The sequence below is a fragment of the Pristiophorus japonicus genome, chromosome 6 (assembly GCF_044704955.1).
Source record: "Pristiophorus japonicus isolate sPriJap1 chromosome 6, sPriJap1.hap1, whole genome shotgun sequence".
NCBI lineage: Eukaryota > Metazoa > Chordata > Chondrichthyes > Pristiophoridae > Pristiophorus > Pristiophorus japonicus.
Window position 1 is genome coordinate 31410107 of NC_091982.1, and position 18291 is coordinate 31428397.

Genomic DNA, 18291 nt, shown 5'->3' on the forward strand with positions numbered 1-18291 from the left:
GCAGTAGAAAGGTAATTTTGAAAAAAAGAAAAGCATTAATCAAATGTAAATATTTACTATGAGACTCAAGCAGCAGCTTTAACCAATGTGTAGTTTAACAATAATATTTCAGGGTAAAAGTTCAACCAAACAAAAACTACTGGTAACTTTAACAAGTCTGGCAAGCTGCCTGTCGATTTACATTCTCCTCATTGCAGCTTAAAAATAACACTTTTTCCAAGGTATGTGTACATGGCAATACTGGATCCACCCATTCATTACACCTTTCCTCAAGTATCATGTCCAAAAATAGCAGTCACGTGATGCACAAGGCTCTTCCTATATTGTTTTCAGGAAATGGTCCCAAAGCACTGATGTTATTCAACTGCCATTTTGAGTACTGATATTTTGGGAAGGTGAGCCGAATGGCAGCATCAATTGTAGACACTGGCCCAGATTTTGCAATGGTAATGGCCGCAAAACCATCAGTGTTCGCTATCATTACCCCTCTGAAACTGACCGGAACTTCAAGATTTAGTGCATGCGCCGATAAACATGGAAGTCCTGAAGTTGTGGTCAGTCATTTCCCACTCTGCCATAGGTTGCGCTGTGGAACTCCCCAGTGTCGACAATCATTCAAAATCACTTGGACCTACGAAAATTTCCCTTTTATAATGGAATATCGCCATTTAAAAACCCCATAAAACCTTAGCCTTGTTGAAAGAGGTATAACTGCGTTTTTTAAATGGTGTACTGTCTGCTGAATAACCATTCTGGCCCTGAAAAACACATTTTATATTTGTGGAATGTCAAATTTTGCCATTAATATGATTAAGTACAAGTTTTTAATTTTTTTAAATGTTTATGATATTTGAGCTTCTACCTTAATCCTATGTGTATGTCTCAATCTTTATTTCACGCTCTGTAAAATTTTACAAAGTAATTTATAATCTGTGAATTTTACTTCCTGGTTTGCTGTCTGGGAGATTGCTTCAACGTGATTGGCTGCTTAGCCAGCTTGATGCCATCACTGTTGCTGAACGCTGGTTTCACCCCAGATTCAAAAGTAGGTCGGGAGAGCTGAATTTGACAGAGATGGCTAGATCTTTGTGGACTGCTTTATTCCAGGTCAGCGGCGATTGCCGTCGCTTCACCGCTGACCGCAGGTTATGGGCCATTATCTAAAAATGCTGTACCTAAAGGAGCATTTATATCAATAATAGAACACAGGACAATTAATTAAGAAAGCAGAAACCTAGTAACTTTACTCATGTGTCACCAGCTCCTGTTTGATTTGATGGAGGAGTAATAAGAAGTAGCCTTATTTGTTTTCTATGCCTCCTACATCGGAAGTTGGCCATTGTTGGAGGCATAGAGCTCAATATGATTAAAATGTCTTGAGATTTAGCAGGATATTCTTGAATTATAACATAGAATGTAGAACCTTACAGCACAGAAGGAGGCTATTCAGCCCATCATACCTGTGCTGGCTCTTTTGAAATAGCTCTCCAATTAGTTCCACTTCCCTGCTCTTTTCCCATAGCCCTGCAAACTTTTATTTACTTGAAAAGGAACTCAATTGAATCAGCTTCCACCATCCTTTCAGACAATGCATTCCAGATCTTAACAACTTGTTTTTTTTAAATTCTCCATCCCCCTTCTGGTTCTCTTGCCAATTATCTTAAATCTGCAACCTCTGGTCACCAACCCTCTTGCCAATGTAAACTGTTTCCCCTTACTTACTCGATCAAAACTTCATAATTTTGAACGCCTATTAAATCTCCCTTTAACCTTCTCCTCTCTAAAGAGAACAGTCCCAGCTTCTTTATTCTCTCCAGATAATAGAAGTCACTCATCCTTGTGACACAAGGGCTTAAAAGCCAGCTTAATTCAAAGAAAACATGCTCCAGTTTATTTTTCATACAATGATTTCAACATTTAGTTGTTTGTCTTAATGAGTTGTTTGAAGGAGGGGGCCAAGCCACTCAATTCAAACACAATCATCTTGCAGTATCGATTTGAATTATTGACAACATCTTTTGAGGAAGGAAGGATAGAATAAAAGGAAAAGGAGGTGGGGTAGCATTGCTGGTTAAGGAGGAGATTAAGGCAATAGTTAGGAAGGACATTAGCTTGGATGATGTGGAATCTATATGGGTAGAGCTGCAGAACACCAAAGGGCAAAAAACATTAGTGGGAGTTGTGTACAGACCTCCAAACAGTAGTAGTGATGTTGGGGAGGGCATCAAACAGGAAATTAGGGGTGCATGCAATAAAGGTGCAGCAGTTATAATGGGTGACTTTAATATGCACATAGATTGGGCTAACCAAACTGGAAGCAATACGGTGGAGGAGGATTTTCTGGAGTGCATAAGGGATGGTTTTTTAGACCAATATGTCGAGGAACCAACTAGGGGGGAGGCCATCTTAGACTGGGTGTTATGTAATGAGAGAGGATTAATTAGCAATCTCGTTGTGCGAGGCCCCTTGGGGAAGAGTGACCATAATATGGTGGAATTCTGCATTGGGATGGAGAATGAAACAGTTAATTCAGAGACCATGGTCCAGAACTTAAAGAAGGCTAACTTTGAAGGTATGAGGCGTGAATTGGCTGGGATGGATTGGCGAATGATACTTAAGGGGTTGACTGTGGATGGGCAATGGCAGACATTTAGAGACCGCATGGATGAACTACAACAATTGTACATTCCTGTCTGGCATAAAAATAAAAAAGGGAAGGTGGCTCAACCGTGGCTATCAAGGGAAATCAGGGATAGTATTAAAGCCAAGGAAGTGGCATACAAATTGGCCAGAAATAGCAGCGAACCTGGGGACTGGGAGAAATTTAGAACTCAGCAGAGGAGGACAAAGGGTTTGATTAGGGCAGGGAAAATGGAGTATGAGAAGAAGCTTGCAGGGAACATTAAGACGGATTGCAAAAGTTTCTATAGATATGTAAAGAGAAAAAGGTTAGTAAAGACAAACGTAGGTCCCCTGCAGTCAGAATCAGGGGAAGTCATAACGGGGAACAAAGAAATGGCGGACCAATTGAACAAGTACTTTGGTTCGGTATTCACGAAGGAGGACACGAACAACCTTCCGGTTATAAAAGGGGTCGGGGGGTCTAGTAAGGAGGAGGAACTGAGGGAAATCCTTATTAGCTGGGAAATTGTGTTGGGGAAATTGATGGGATAGAAGGCCGATAAATCCCCAGGGCCTGATGGACTGCATCCCAGAGTACTTAAGGAGGTGGCCTTGGAAATAGTGGATGCGTTGACAGTCATTTTCCAACATTCCATTGACTCTGGATCAGTTCCTATGGAGTGGAGGGTAACCAATGTAACCCCACTTTTTAAAAAAGGAGGGAGAGAGAAAACAGGGAATTATAGACCGGTCAGCCTGACATCGGTAGTGGGTAAAATGATGGAATCAATTATTAAGGATGTCATAGCAGTGCATTTGGAAAGAGGTGACATGATAGGTCCAAGTCAGCATGGATTTGTGAAAGGGAAATCATGCTTGACAAATCTTCTGGAATTTTTTGAGGATGTTTCCAGTAGAGTGGATAAGGGAGAACCAGTTGATGTGGTATATTTGGACTTTTAGAAGGCGTTCGACAAGATCCCACACAAGAGATTGATGTGCAAAGTTAGAGCACATGGGATTGGGGGTAGTGTACTGACATGGATTGAGAACTGGTTGTCAGACAGGAAGCAAAGAGTAGGAGTAAATGGGTACTTTTCAGAATGGCAGGCAGTGACTAGTGGGGTACCGCAAGGTTCTGTGCTGGGGCCCCAGCTGTTTACACTGTACATTAATGATTTAGATGAGGGGATTAAATGTAGTATCTCCAAATTTGCGGATGACACTAAGTTGGGTGGCAGTGTGAGCTGCGAGGAGGATGCTGTGAGGCTGCAGAGCGACTTGGATAGGTTAGGTGAGTGGGCAAATGCATGGCAGATGAAGTATAATGTGGATAAATGTGAGGTTATCCACTTTGGTGGTAAAAACAGAGAGACAGACTATTATCTGAATGGTGACAGATTAGGAAAAGGGGAGGTGCAAAGAGACCTGGGTGTCATGGTACATCAGTCATTGAAGGTTGGCATGCAGGTGCAGCAGGCGGTTAAGAAAGCAAATGGCATGTTGGCCTTCATAGCAAGGGGATTTGAGTACAGGGGCAGGGAGGTGTTGCTACAGTTGTACAGGGCATTGGTGAGGCCACACCTGGAGTATTGTGTACAGTTTTGGTCTCCTAACCTGAGGAAGGACATTCTTGCTATTGAGGGAGTGCAGCGAAGGTTCACCAGACTGATTCCCGGGATGGCGGGACTGACCTATCAAGAAAGACTGGATCAACTGGGCTTGTATTCACTGGAGTTCAGAAGAATGAGAGGGGACCTCATAGAAACATTTAAAATTCTGACGGGGTTAGACAGGTTAGATGCAGGAAGAATGTTCCCAATGTTGGGGAAGTCCAGAACCAGAGGTCACAGTCTAAGGATAAGGGGTAAGCCATTTAGGACCGAGATGCGGAGGAACTTCTTCACCCAGAGAGTGGTGAACCTGTGGAATTATCTACCACAGAAAGTTGTTGAGGCCAATTCACTAAATATATTCAAAAAGGAGTTAGATGAGGTCCTTACTACTAGGGGGATCAAGGGGTATGGCGAGAAAGCAGGAATGGGGTACTGAAGTTGAATGTTCAGCCATGAACTCATTGAATGGCGGTGCAGGCTAGAAGGGCCGAATGGCCTACTCCTGCACCTATTTTCTATGTTTCTATGTTTCTATGACAGGCAAGCAATAAAAATCAGTAACTAACTCAAAATAAAGCAGAGGATTTTCTATTCAATCCTTAAGACATACACTGTAATATAGAGAAGGTGAGTTACAGGAGTAAAATAAACCCAAAACCATAGATTTTAAGGGGGGGGTTGGGAGGGGACAGGGAGGATTTAGCATTGTTTAACATTTCTAGAGATGAGCCTCAGACACACTACAAAGATATGTAGATATTTGAGCAAAGGAAAGGAAAGGGACTTCAGGAGTGATGACTCGCCTCTCGAAATGTTAAACAATGCTAAATCCCCCCTCCTTCAAATCTACGGTTTGGGTTTTTTTTATATTCCAGTGTATGGCAGAAACATGATGTACCCATCACTGAAAGTACATTAACAATATTCACATCTTTCATCTTTTTTTTAGTACAATGAGATAAATAAACCTGTAAGAGACTCACCAGAACAGTTAGTTACATCCTGTTTGTATTCAGGATAAGCTTTTAAACGGGCACAATGAGTATTAAGTCAAACGTAAATACATCAGGCAAAAATCAACAAAACTTTAAACAAGACTGCACGCAAGCCACAATCTTGGACAATCCAAGAACTGACACTTTAAAGGTGCACCATGTGCGGTGCCTGAAGTAGGAGCACGTGATGGAAACCAATGGTAGGAATGTTCCCAACATCAACACCCATCACCTTAAGGAGCACAAATTTCACCAACAAAAATATAAAAAGGTCACACTGGAAGGTTTCAATAAATATAACAAAGCCTTGATTCCCTAGGAGGACAATCAGAATGAGGTAACTGTCTCCTGGAAAATGGTTACTCATATTTTTTTAAATCTATTCTTATTGCTTAACTGAACCATTTCAAGTATTATCTTCACAGCTGGAACATGCAGGATCTGATGCTAATGATGGTGTGAGACTTTTGTCTTTGAATTTAATCTTAATTAAATTATCTATTTGACAATGTTCACTGTAAATATGAAGTCCATTTTGGTTCAGAATGATCACTGCTCAGATTCTATTAACATAGAAACATAGAAACATAGAAAATAGGTGCAGGAGTAGGCCATTCAGCCCTTCTAACCTGCACCGCCATTCAATGAGTTCATGGCTGAACATGCAACTTCAGTACCCCATTCCTGCTTTCTCGACACACCCCTTGATCCCCCGAGTAGTAAGGACTTCATCTAACTCACTTTTGAATATATTTAGTGAATTGGCCTCAACAACTTTCTGCGGTAGAGAATTCCACAGGTTCACCACTCTCTGGATGAAGAAGTTTCTCCTCATCTCGGTCCTAAATGGCTTACCCCTTATCCTTAGACTGTGACCCCTGGTTCTGGACTTCCCCAACATTGGGAACATTCTTCCTGCATCTAACCTGTCTAAACCCGTCAGAATTTTAAACGTTTCTATGAGGTCCCCTCTCATTCTTCTGAACTCCAGTGAATACAAGCCCAGTTGATCCAGTCTTTCTTGATAGGTCAGTCCCACCATCCCGGGAATCAAGATTTCTGAACTTTTTTTAACTACAGATCGAATTACACAAATTTGCCTATTTTCCCCCTGAAGACTCTACATTGGTGGCCTTGCTCATTAAATAGTGGGTTAGGTTAACTCATTGTACTAGTTACTCATTCTTTCCCCAAGACCTCAAAGCTAGGGGGTTAATCTTCCCCAAAGCATTTTTTGGCATACTTGAAGAGTTACGCCCGAATTTTTGGGGCGTAAGTACGCCAAAAAAAATGAAGCATATAGCCAGCTCCCAACACATTAAAAGAAATGAAAAACACATAGCAGCTGATCTGCTCTGCCCACCTTCAAACCACTCTGAGATAGGCATCCACCCAACAGAGCTGATGATGCTGTGCTCTTTTGGCCGTTTTCATTCCTTTGCCAATGCTTGCTGCACCTCATTAAATTAGTATTTGTCTGCACCACTAGCTGGGGAGGGGAATAAAAAGCACGGTACTTAGCTTTCAAGCTGCTAAATAACCGTTAGTACCACACATCTGGACAATAATGGCGATAGCTGTGGTGAAATTCTCTAATAAAGAAATTCTCTAATGAAGCTCTAATAAAATTCCATTCTGTGTACACCGCTGGGTATAACAGCGGCTTGGTTACAAGAGTGTAAAACAATCCATGAGTCCAAATTACAAGTGGTGTGAACTCTTCGATTGTTCATCTCAAACTTACTCAATTGTGCTTGCTCTATAGTAGCGCATTGTGTGCCAGACATCAAGATGCTTCAGAACTTATCAGAAGAGAGCAAGCTGTTAGAAATTACGGAATGCTGGCTGTATATGGTACTCAATAAAAAGAATCCCTTTTGTCTTGCAGAACATGGCATGGGCTCACTTGATGGCTGGGCTGGTAAAAGATACTCCCAGTGGGGACCTGCTCCATACAGCCCAGGAAGTCCCAAGTTTGATTTCTGGGCTCTGCTCAGTGATCAGCCAGGATGTCAGTAAGAGCTCTAAAATTAGTCTCAACACCTGGACAATCAGGTTTGTGAGAAATCAGCCAGGGATCCTAGTCCTGATAATTATCCAGTAATTCTTCGGGAAAGCACGTGTGTGAATGTAATGCAAGGACAGGGTCGAGCTCAGGTGTGATGCTCCCTCAATCCAATAGTTCGTCACCCAACCAGTTTCCAGGTTCAGAACTGACAATTACGTAAGGTACTGGAGTGCTCTCAGGAACAGTCAGTACCTTCAAGAGAGAAGAAGATTGTCGATGAGAAAAAATGATTATACAACACTGTACAAATGGGACAGCATCAAGCCAATTCTAAAGCACTGAACTGAACACAAGGAGGCCACAGAACCGAAATCAGTTTTGTGCTGAATCCAGCCTGAAGTAGCAACACTAGCAGGTGGCACTTTATTTCATTATCACCAAATTCCATAGATATACAGTTTCTGAAATCCCTTCTCCCACATCAGGCTGTATGGTAGTTGTACTGAAAACCTACTGTTGTTTCAATATTCATGGAGTTCTTTGCAGTTTATCATAGGCAGTCTACAGATGATTTTGTGAAAAGAGATGTGTTTTTATTTTGTGATGCAAAGTAGTTTTAAAAAATTGGCCATTTCTATGAGGGGTCCTCATTCTTCAATGGCAACAATGACCTATACATGCAATGGGCTGCACAATCAGACCTTGATAGCACGTTGAAAGGAAAACAGCTGTCCTAAAGCGAGGAAGGGTATTAGACCTGAAATGTCAACTGACTTCTGTTTCTCAACAGATGTTGCCTGAACTGCTGAGTATTTCCAGCTGTGCTGTTTTTTCATCCTAAAGCGAGTTTTCTTCGTTTAGTTCATTGCCTTTGTTCAGAAACTACTTTGGTGGTTAGAACAGCCTATTTCATATATGTTAGTTTATAGTGTCAGTTGTGGTTCAGTGGTAGCACTCTTGCCTGAGTCAGAAGATTGTGGAGTCAAGTCCCATTCCAGAGACTTGATCAGAGGGCGTGAAAGGCACTACATAAATGCAAATCTTTTCTTTTTAGTTTATGTGAATTAACAGACAGTGGAATAGACTATTTTAATGTTTCTTATTGCTGGGCTATTATGGGAAATGGAGACCTGAAGTGGTGAGCATTCTGACATTAACAACTTACTAATGAGGCTTGAAATCCGGTGAACTTTGTTTACATCAAGCAAATGGTTGCGATGTAAATGATGTCCTATGGTGTAAATCCCGCTCTGGTTTACTCAGTTTTTGTCCCATCAAGAGATCCAACCTCAGTGGAGGAATTAAAAATTTACACTGTCTACGTAAAAGGATCACGTGTGGAAAATCTACCAAGAAACAAACTTGATTATTTCATTGACCTGATGCTATTTTCTGCCTTTCAGAAAAGACAGGAGAACACGGTCTTTTGGACGGGACTTTAACCTGAGGTCCTAATCCCATGACCTTATTCAAAAGTAATTCATTGCCTCTGATGTGCTTTAGGACAACTGGAGGATGTAAAAGACACCTTAGGATTAATTCTTCCTTCCTTTCTTATCATATACACTAGACTGAGAATATTGTGAACTATCCCAACAATGCAAAAATACATGTTGGAAATGACAATAATTCCAATTAAAACAAAATGAAAATGAGAGACATGCTACATCAGCATGACATATTTATCAGCAACCATCCCTGTGCCTGTGTAAGGCGGTCACATAAGAACACAAGAATTAGGAGCAGGAGTAGGCCATACGGCCCCTTGAGCTTGCTCTGCAATTCAATAAGATCATGGTTAAACTTCTACTTCAACTCCACATTCCCGCACTATCCCCAAATTTCTCTATTACCCAAAAATCTATCGATCTCAGTCTTGAATATATTCATTGACGCAGCATCAATAGCCCTCTGGGTAGAGAATTCCAAAGATTCACAACCTTGAGTGAAGAAGACATTTCTTCTCATCTCAGTCCTAAATGGCCGACCCCTTATCCTGAGACTATGACCATTGGTTCTAGACTCTCCAGCCAGGGGAATCAGACCCTCAGCAATTTTAAACATTTCAATGAGATCACCTCTCATTCTTCTAAACTGCAGAGAATTATAGGCCCATTCTACTCGATCTCTTCATAGGACAGCCCTCTCATCCCAGGAATCAATCTAGTGACCCTTTGTTGCACCCCCTTAACAAGCTGCCCTCTGGAGTGGAGTTAATCTACAGGACAAATGGAAAATTCTTCAACCTCCGACGTCTCCAGTCCAGATCCAAGGTTACTCCAACTTCTGTCATTGAATTATAATATTCACAGACGATGCTTGCGTTTGTGCACACTCGGAGTCCGAACTCCAAACCACCGTTGATACCTTCACTGAAGCGTACGAGAGTCTGGGCCTCACATCAGTAAGACAAAGATCCTCTACCAACCTGCTCCCGCCACACAGTATTGCTCCCTGGTTATCAAGATCCACGATGAGACCTTGGACAATGTGGACCACTTCCCATATCTTGGGAGCCTACCATCAACAAGGGAAGACATCGATGACGAAGTCCAACACCGCCTTCAGTGTACCAGTGCAGCCTTTAGCCACCTGAGGAAAAGAGTGTTCGAAGACCAGGATCTCAAACCTGGCACCAAGCTCATGGTGATACCCGCCCTCCTATCTTAGATCTGGTCCTGTGTAATGAGACAGGATTAATAAACAATCTCCTCGTAAAGAATCCCCGCGGAATGAGTGATCATAGCATGATTGAATTTCAAATTCAGATGGAGGGTGAGAAAGTTGGATCAGCAGGCTGGGGCCATTGGAGGGAGCAGCATGCGGTGGCCCAGCCCGGAAATTGGCACGGTCCTGGCCTGCAATACCATCAGCAGGCCGGGGCCATTGGAGGGAAGAGCGTGCGGCGGCATACTACTGCAGGGAGCAGCGCGTGCTGCTGCAGGAGGGCGACGGCTATGAAGCCAGGTCGCTGATTGCAGTGTGGGCAGGCACAGCAGGAGGGGCGAAGGAGTGGCAAGAGTCCATAGAAGGAAGTGACTGGGGCCCAGGAGGGGCGTGAATTTGGGGCCCAGAAGAGGCGAGGGCCCGGGGCAGCACAGGCCAGCCCACACTACAATATGTGTGTGCGTTCAGTCTGTGCATGCAGAGCTGGTCTCCAGTTAGTCTTGGGTAATCCTTGCTACTGGACCAAGACCTAGCTCTGTCAAGCCCGTGTACTAAGCTTAAATAAAGGAGACTATGAAGGTATGAGGGCAGAGTTGGGTAAAGTGCACTGGGAAAATAGATTAAAGTGTCAGACGGTTGATGAACAGTGGTGTAATTTAAGGAGATATTTTACAACTCTCAAGAAAAATATATTCCAGTGAGGAGGAAAGGGTGTAAGAGAAAAGATAGCCATCCGTGGCTAACTAAAGAAATAAAGGACAGTATCCAATTAAATACAAAGTGGCCAAAACTAGTGGGAGGACAGAAGACTGGGAAGCTTTTAAAAGCCAGCAAAGAACAACTAAAAAAATGATTAAGGGAAGATAGACTAGCACAAAATATAAAAACAGATAGCAAGAGTTTCTATAGGTATATAAAAAGGAAAAGAGTGGCTAAAGTAAATGTTGGTCCCTTAGAGGACAAAACCGGGGAACTACTAATGGGGAACATGGAGATGGCAGAAACTCTGAACAAATATTTTGTATCAGTCTTTCATCATCATCATAGACAGTCCCTCAAAGCGAGGATGACTTGCTTCCACGCCAAAAAGGGATGAGTTCACAGGTGTTTTCAATGAAGGACATAATATTCCAGATCCTGAACTACATCGTGAAGGGTGGAAGATGCCTGTGCTTGGATTTTTTTTAATGTATGGTTGGCGTTGCACACCAGCCACCACACGGGCTTGACAGAGCTAGGTCTTGGACCCGTAGCAAGGATTACCCAAGACTAAATGGAGACCAGCTCTGCTGCACAGACTGAGCACGCACACATAGCGTAGTGTGGGCTGGCCCGTCCTGCCCCTGGGCCCTCGCCTCTCCTGGGCCCCTGATCACTTCCCTCTATGAACTCTTGCCGCTCCTTCGCCCCTCCTGCTGTGCCTGCCCGCACTGCAATCAGCGACCTGGCTTCGTAGCTGTCGCTCTCCTGCAGCAGCACGTGCTGCTCCCTGCAGTGGTATGCCGTCGCACGCTGCTCCCTCCAATGGCCCCGGTCTGCTGATGGTCTTGCAGGTCAGGACCGTGCCGATTTCCGGGCTGGGCCGCCGCACGCTGCTCCCTCCAATGGCCCCGGCCTGCTGATCAGTCTTTACGGTAGAGGACACTAACAATATTCCGACAGTGGATACTCAAGGGGCTATGGCGTGGGGGGGGGGGGGGGAGGAACTTAACACAATCACAATCACTAAGGAGGTGGTAGTCAGTAAGATAATGGGACTAAAGGCAGATAAATCCCCTGGACCTGATGGCTTGCTTCCTAGGGTCTTAGGAGAATTAGCGGCAGGGATTGTGGATGCATTGGTTGTAATTTACCAAAATTTCCTAGATTCTGGGGAGGTCCCAGCAGATTGGAAAACTGAAAATGCAACGCCCCTATTTAAAAAAGGAGGCAGACAAAACACAGAAAACTATAGACCAGTTAGCCTAACATCTGTGGTTGGGAAAATGTTGGAGTCCATTATTAAAAAACCATTAGCAGGACATTTGGAACAGCAAAATTCGGTCAGGCAGAGTCAGCATGGATTTATGAAGGGGAAGTCATGTTTGACAAATTTGCTGGAGTTCTTTGAGGATGTAACGAACAGGGTGGATAAAGGGGAACCAGTGGATGTGGTGTATTTGGACTTCCAAAGGGCATTTGACAAGGTGCCACATAAAAGGTTACTGCACAAGATAAAAGTTCATGGGGTTGGGGGTAATATATTAGCATGGATAGAGGATTGGCTAACTAACGAGAACAGAGAGTCGGGATAAATGGCTCATTCTCTGGTTGGCAACCAGTAACTGGTGGGGTGCCGCAGGGATCAGTGCTGGGACCCCAACTGTTTACAATCTATATTAACGACTTGGAAGAAAGAACTGAGTGTAATGGAGCCAAGTTTTCTGACAATACAAAGATGAGAGGAAAAGCAATGTGTGAGGAGGACACAAAAAATCTTCAAAAGGACATAGACAGGCTAAGTGAGTGGGCAAAAATTTGGCAGATGGAGTATAATGTCAGAAAGTGTGAGGTCATGCACTTTGGCAGAAAAAAAATCAAAGAGCAAGTTATTATTTAAATGGAGAAAGATTACAAAGTGCTGCAGTACAGCGGGACCTGGGGGTACTTGTGCATGAAACACAAAAGGATATTATGCAAGTACAGCAAGTGATCAGGAAGGCCAATGGTATCTTGGCCTTTATTGCAAAGGGAATGGAGTATAAAAGCAGGGAATTCTTGCTACAGCTATATAAGGCCACACCTGGAATACTGCATGCAGTTTTGGTTTCCATATTTACGAAAGAATATACTTACTTTGGAGGCAGTTCTGAGAAGGTTTACTAGGTTGATTCCGGGGATGAGGGGGTTGACTTATGAGGTAAGGTTGAGTAAGTTGGGCTTCTACTCATTGGAATTCAGAAGAATGAGAGGTGATCTTATCGAAATGTATAAGGTTATGAGGGGGATTGACAAGTTGGATGCAGAGAGGATGTTTCCACTGATGGAGGAGACTAGAATTAGAGGGCATGATCTTAGAATAAGGGACCGCCCATTTAAAACAGAGATGAGGAGAAATTTCTTCTCTCAGAGGGCTGTAAATCTGTGGAACTCGCTACCTCAGAGAGCTGTGGAAGCTGGGACATTGAATAAATTTAAGACAGAAATAGACAGTTTCTTAAACGATAAGGGATATGGAGTTATGGGGAGTGGGCGGGGAAGTGGAGCTGAGTCCATGATCAGATCAGCCATGATCTTATTGAATGGCGGAGCAGGTTCGAGGGACCGTATGGCCTACCCCTGTTCCTATTTCTTATGTTCTTATATGCTTCAGAGACATGGGCTATGTACAGTAGGCACCTCAAAGCACTGGAGAAGTATCACAAATGCTGCCTCCGCAAAATCCTCCAAATTCACTGACAGGATAGGCACACCAACGTCATCGTTCTCTCTTAGGCCAACATCCCCAGCATCGCGGCATTGACCACGCTCGACCAGCTCTGGTGGGCAGGCCACACTGTCTGTATGCCAGATGCCAGACTCCGAAACAAGCACTCTACTCCGAGCTACATCTCGGCAGGCGAGCCCCACGAGGGCAGAGAAAATGCTTCAGGACACCCTCAAAGCCTCCTTGAAAAAATGCAACAACCCCACTAACTCTTGGGAATCCCTGGCCCAAGACCACTCAATGTGGAGGCGGAGCATCAGAGAAGGCACCGAACACTTCGAATCTCTTCGCCGGGGGCAGGCGGAAGCCAAGCACAAAAAGCGGAAAGAGCGTACAACAAATCAAGCACCCCATCAACCCATCCCTCCAACCACCGTCTGCCACATCTGTGACAGAGACTGTAGATCCTGCATTGCTCTCATCAGTCACCTTAGAACTCACTTTAGTGTGGAATCAAGTCATCCTCGATTCCGGGGGACTGCCGAAGATGGCGGCGGCAAATATATCCTACCTTGGGTAAGGAGACCAAAACTGTACGCAGTACTCTAGGTGTGGTCTCACCAAAGCCCGATATAATTGCAGCAAAACTTTCTTACTCTTGTATTCCAACCGCCTTGCAATAAAGGATAACATACCATTTGCCTTCCTAATTTCTTGCTATACCTGCATGTTAACTTTCTGTGATTCATGTACAAGGACACCCAAAGCCCTCTGAATACAAACATTTACTAGTCTCTCATCTTTTAAAAAAATTCTGCTTTTCCATTCACACTTCCCCACATTATACTCCATCTGCCACCTTCTCGCCCTCTCACTTGGCCGGTCTACATCCCTTCGCAGCCTCTTTGCATCCTCCGCATAGATTACTTTTCCACCTAACTTCGTATCATCAGCAAACATGGATACATTACACTCTGTCCCCTCATCCAAGTCATTGACATAAATTGTTATTGGTTGAGGCCCAAACACTGATCTTTGCGGCACCCCACTTGGTACATCCTGTCACCCCGAAACTTACCCGTTTATTCCTACTCTCTGATTTCTGTCTGTTAACCAATCCTCAATCCGTCCTAATATATTATCCCCAATCCCTTGAACCCTAATCTTGTATAACAACCTCCTGTGTAGCACCCTTACCGAATGCCTTCTGAAAATCCAAATATACTACATTCACTGGTTCTACCATATATACCCTATTTTACAGTTAAGCAGTACTCCACACCCTACACCATCCCAACAGAATAAATCAACACTGGCAGTATAGCTATTAAACTTGCCCTGTGGTGTTCCAGACTGTGACATGGGCCAAACAGTAAGTTTGAAACATCAGTGTTATATAGTTTTGACAGTTACAATACCCGGTATTGTGTATCATCATTACTGTAACTTAATTTGCTATTCAGTTCTCTGCCTTTTGTCACTTTCTGCTATGGGAACAATGAAGTATAAGAAAATCAGTAACTATATTTAGATCAGATTTCTCTAAATTAACTATGCCTTGTGTAATCAGACCTATAGGGCCCAAGTTTCCACACGCGCCTAGAACGGCGCAGTCCCGACCTGGACGCCTGTTTTTCGCGCCACAAAGTGCGCCTAAAAAAATCCTCGGTATTCTCCACCTCCCTGCAGGTCCTCTGGCCCTCGGCGCAGCGCAGCACGAGCTGTGGGGGGGCGGAGCCAGGTCCCTGCACTGAAAACAGTGCCGGGACCTCTGCACATGCGCGCTACAGTGGGCACGCAAGTGCAGTAGCTCCAGGTGCCTGAAACTGTGTGGGAGGGGCCCGAAGCACGCATACCCTAGCCCTGACCGAATGGCCTCACTGGGGCTGCGTGAATAAGGCTCCTCCCACGGCCAGCTCCTGCTTCCCCCCCCCGACCAGACCCGACACCCGCTCCCCACCACCCCCCCCACCCCCGGACTGGACCCGACCCGATTCCCGCTCCCGCTCCTCCCCCGCACCCCCCGGACCGGACCGGACCCGACCCGCGCTCCTGCTCCTCCCCCCCCCACCCCGCGAATGGACCCGACCCGACCCGACTCCCGCTCCCACTCCGCCCCTCCCCCGACTGGACCCGACCTGACCCGCGCTCCTGCTCCCCTACCTCCCCACCCCCCGACTGGACCCGACCCGACCCGACTCCCGCCCCCCCCCCCCGACTCGACTCCCGCCGCCCCACCGACCCGCGCTCCTGCTCCCGTCTCCCCCCCCCCCCCCCCGACTGGACCCGACCCGATCCGCGCTCCCGCCCCCCCTCCCTACCCACTGGACCCGACCCGGCTCCCGCTCCCGCTCCGCCCCCCTCCCTCCGACAGGACCCGACCCGACTCGACTCCCACTCGGCCCCCCCCCCCCCGCCCCCGGACTGGATCCGACCTGACCTCCCCCTTCCTCCCCCCCTCTCTCTCCCTCACTCCCCCCCCCTCTCTCTCGCTCGCTCCCTCCCTCCCCCCTTCTCTCTCCCTTCCCCCTTTCTCTCTCCCTCCCCCCCTGTCTCTCCCTCCCTCCCCCCCTCTCTCCCTCTCTCCCCCCCCTCTCTCTCTCCCTCCCTCTCCCCCCCTCTCTCTCCCTCCCTCCCCCCCCCCTCTCTCTCCCTCCCTCCCCACCCCCCTCTCTCTCCCTCCCTCCCCCCCGACCCGAACCGAACCGAACCTCCCCGACCCGACCCAACGCCACCTACCTGTAAATCTGGTGCTGGGGACGGGCCCTGCCTGAAGTCTCGGGCCGCCGGCCCGTTCAGCTTTCGGTCCCGAAAGGCCTGCCTGAAGCACTTTCACACAGGTAGGAAGATGGTTTATTTAATCTTTTCTTTGCTTATAAATGTTTATTCAGGTTGGATTTATTTGTATAATATTTGTATAAGTATAAATAAGGATTTATTATAGAATTTAATGACTTCCCTTCCCTCCCCCTCCCCCCCCCCCCCACCTCGTTCTGGATGCCTAATTTGTAACCTGCGCCTGATTTTTTAATGTGTAGAACAGGTTTTTTCAGTTCTACAAAAATCTTCACTTGCTCCATTCTAAGTTAGTTTGGAGTACGTTTTCACTGTGGAAACTTTGAAATCAGGCGTCAGTGGCCGGACACGCCCCCTTTTGAAGAAAAAATTCTGTTCCAAAGTGGAACTGTTCTACCTGACTAGAACTGCAGAAAAAAAAGTGGAGAATTGCGATTTCTAAGATAGTCCGTTCTCCACCAGTTGCTCCTAAAAATCAGGTGCAAATCATGTGGAAACTTGGGCCCATTGTGTCAGGAATCCTTAAGGGTAAAATATCCATCAACAGCACAGAACTATTTCAAAACACAGACAAACCATAAGGAAATTTTGATAATACTGAAACAGGAAGATCATGACTAGAATGAGTACTGGAATCATTTAGACTTTAGATTAATCTCCCAACAGTCCAAAATGCGTTCGACAAATCCAAAAGCTCAGTTTTAGGATCTACATGCCAAGGCAGCAGTGGTTCCGATCCACAGTTCAGGTTAGCAAAGGCTAAAAGAAAGGCTGTGTGTGAGAGAGAGAGAGAAAGAGAGAGAGAGAGAGAGACTTGCATTAATACAGCAGCTTGTATTTCTCAGAAACATCTCAAAATGCTTCAAACAATTAATTAACTTCGGGAGCTCAATGATTGTTATGTAGGCAGTGAACATAAGAAATTGGAGCAGGAGTAGGCCATTTGGCCCCTCGAGCCTGCTCTGCCATTCAATAAGATCATGGCTGATCTGATCATGGACTCAGCTCCACTTCCCTGCCCGCTCCCCATAACTCTTATCACTCAACAATCTGTCTATCTCTGCCTTAAATATATTCAATGTCCCAGCCTCCACAGCTCTCTGGGGCAGAGAATTCCATAGACTTACAACCCCCTAGGAGAAGAAATTTCTCATTTCATCTCAGTCTTAGAATAAGGGGCCGTTCATTTAAAACTATGTTCCCTAGTTTTAGTTTCTCCTATGAATGGAAATATTCTCTCTGCATCCACCTTGTCGAGCCCCCTCATTAGCTTATAAGTTTTAATAAGATCACCTCTCATTCATCTGAACTCCAGTGTGTATAGGCCCAACTCTTCTCCGGAATCAACCTAATGAACCTTTTCTGAACAGCCTCCAATGCAAGTATATCCTTCATTAAATACGGAGAGCAGTGCTCCAGGTGTGACTTCACCAATATCCTGTACAATTGTAGCAGGACTTCTCTGTTTTTATACTCTATCCCCCTTGCAATAAAGGCCAACATTCCATTTGCCTTCCTAATTACTTGCTGTACCTACATACTAACTTTTTGTGTTTCATGTACAAGGGCCCCCAGGTCTCTCTATACTGCAGCATTTTGCAATTTTTCTCCATTTAAATTAAAATTTGCTTTATTATTATTTCTGCCAAAGTGGATAACCTCACATTTTCCCACATTATACTCCATCTGCCAAATATTTGCTCACTCACTTAGCCTGTCTATATCCCTTTGCAAATTTTGTGTGTCCTCCTCACAATTTGCTTTCCCACCCATCTTTGTATTATCAGCAAACTTGGCTACATTACACTCGGTCCCTTCATCCAAGTCATTAATATAGATTGTAAATAGTTGAGGACCCAGCACCGATCCCCACTAGTCACTGTTTGCCAACTGGAAATTATCATGAGTCTGATTTCTGCGAGCCAATCCTCTATCAATGCTAATATATTATCCCCAACACGATTTTTTTAGGTACATTTTTTTTCATCCAAAAGGGGGTGTAACCAGCCACCCTCGCCAATTCTGCCCATTTAGGGAACCTTGGCCAGCTGATAGTTACTCCATTTCTGCTTAGGCCAGCGTATGTGGCCTCTCCAGAAAACCCCTGTGGAGAGTTAAAGAAATCGGAGCAGGTAAGTAAATCAAAGGCCATTTGGCCCGGGCTAGGGGAGGGGAGCGGAC

At 45.1% G+C, this 18291-nt stretch overlaps 1 protein-coding gene across 2 annotated transcripts in view; it reads right to left on the reverse strand.

The window, feature by feature from the left end:
• The window catches only part of lnx2b (ligand of numb-protein X 2b), a 76372-nt gene that overhangs the window by 44240 nt on the left and 13841 nt on the right, over window positions 1–18291 (reverse strand). The window lies entirely within an intron of this gene.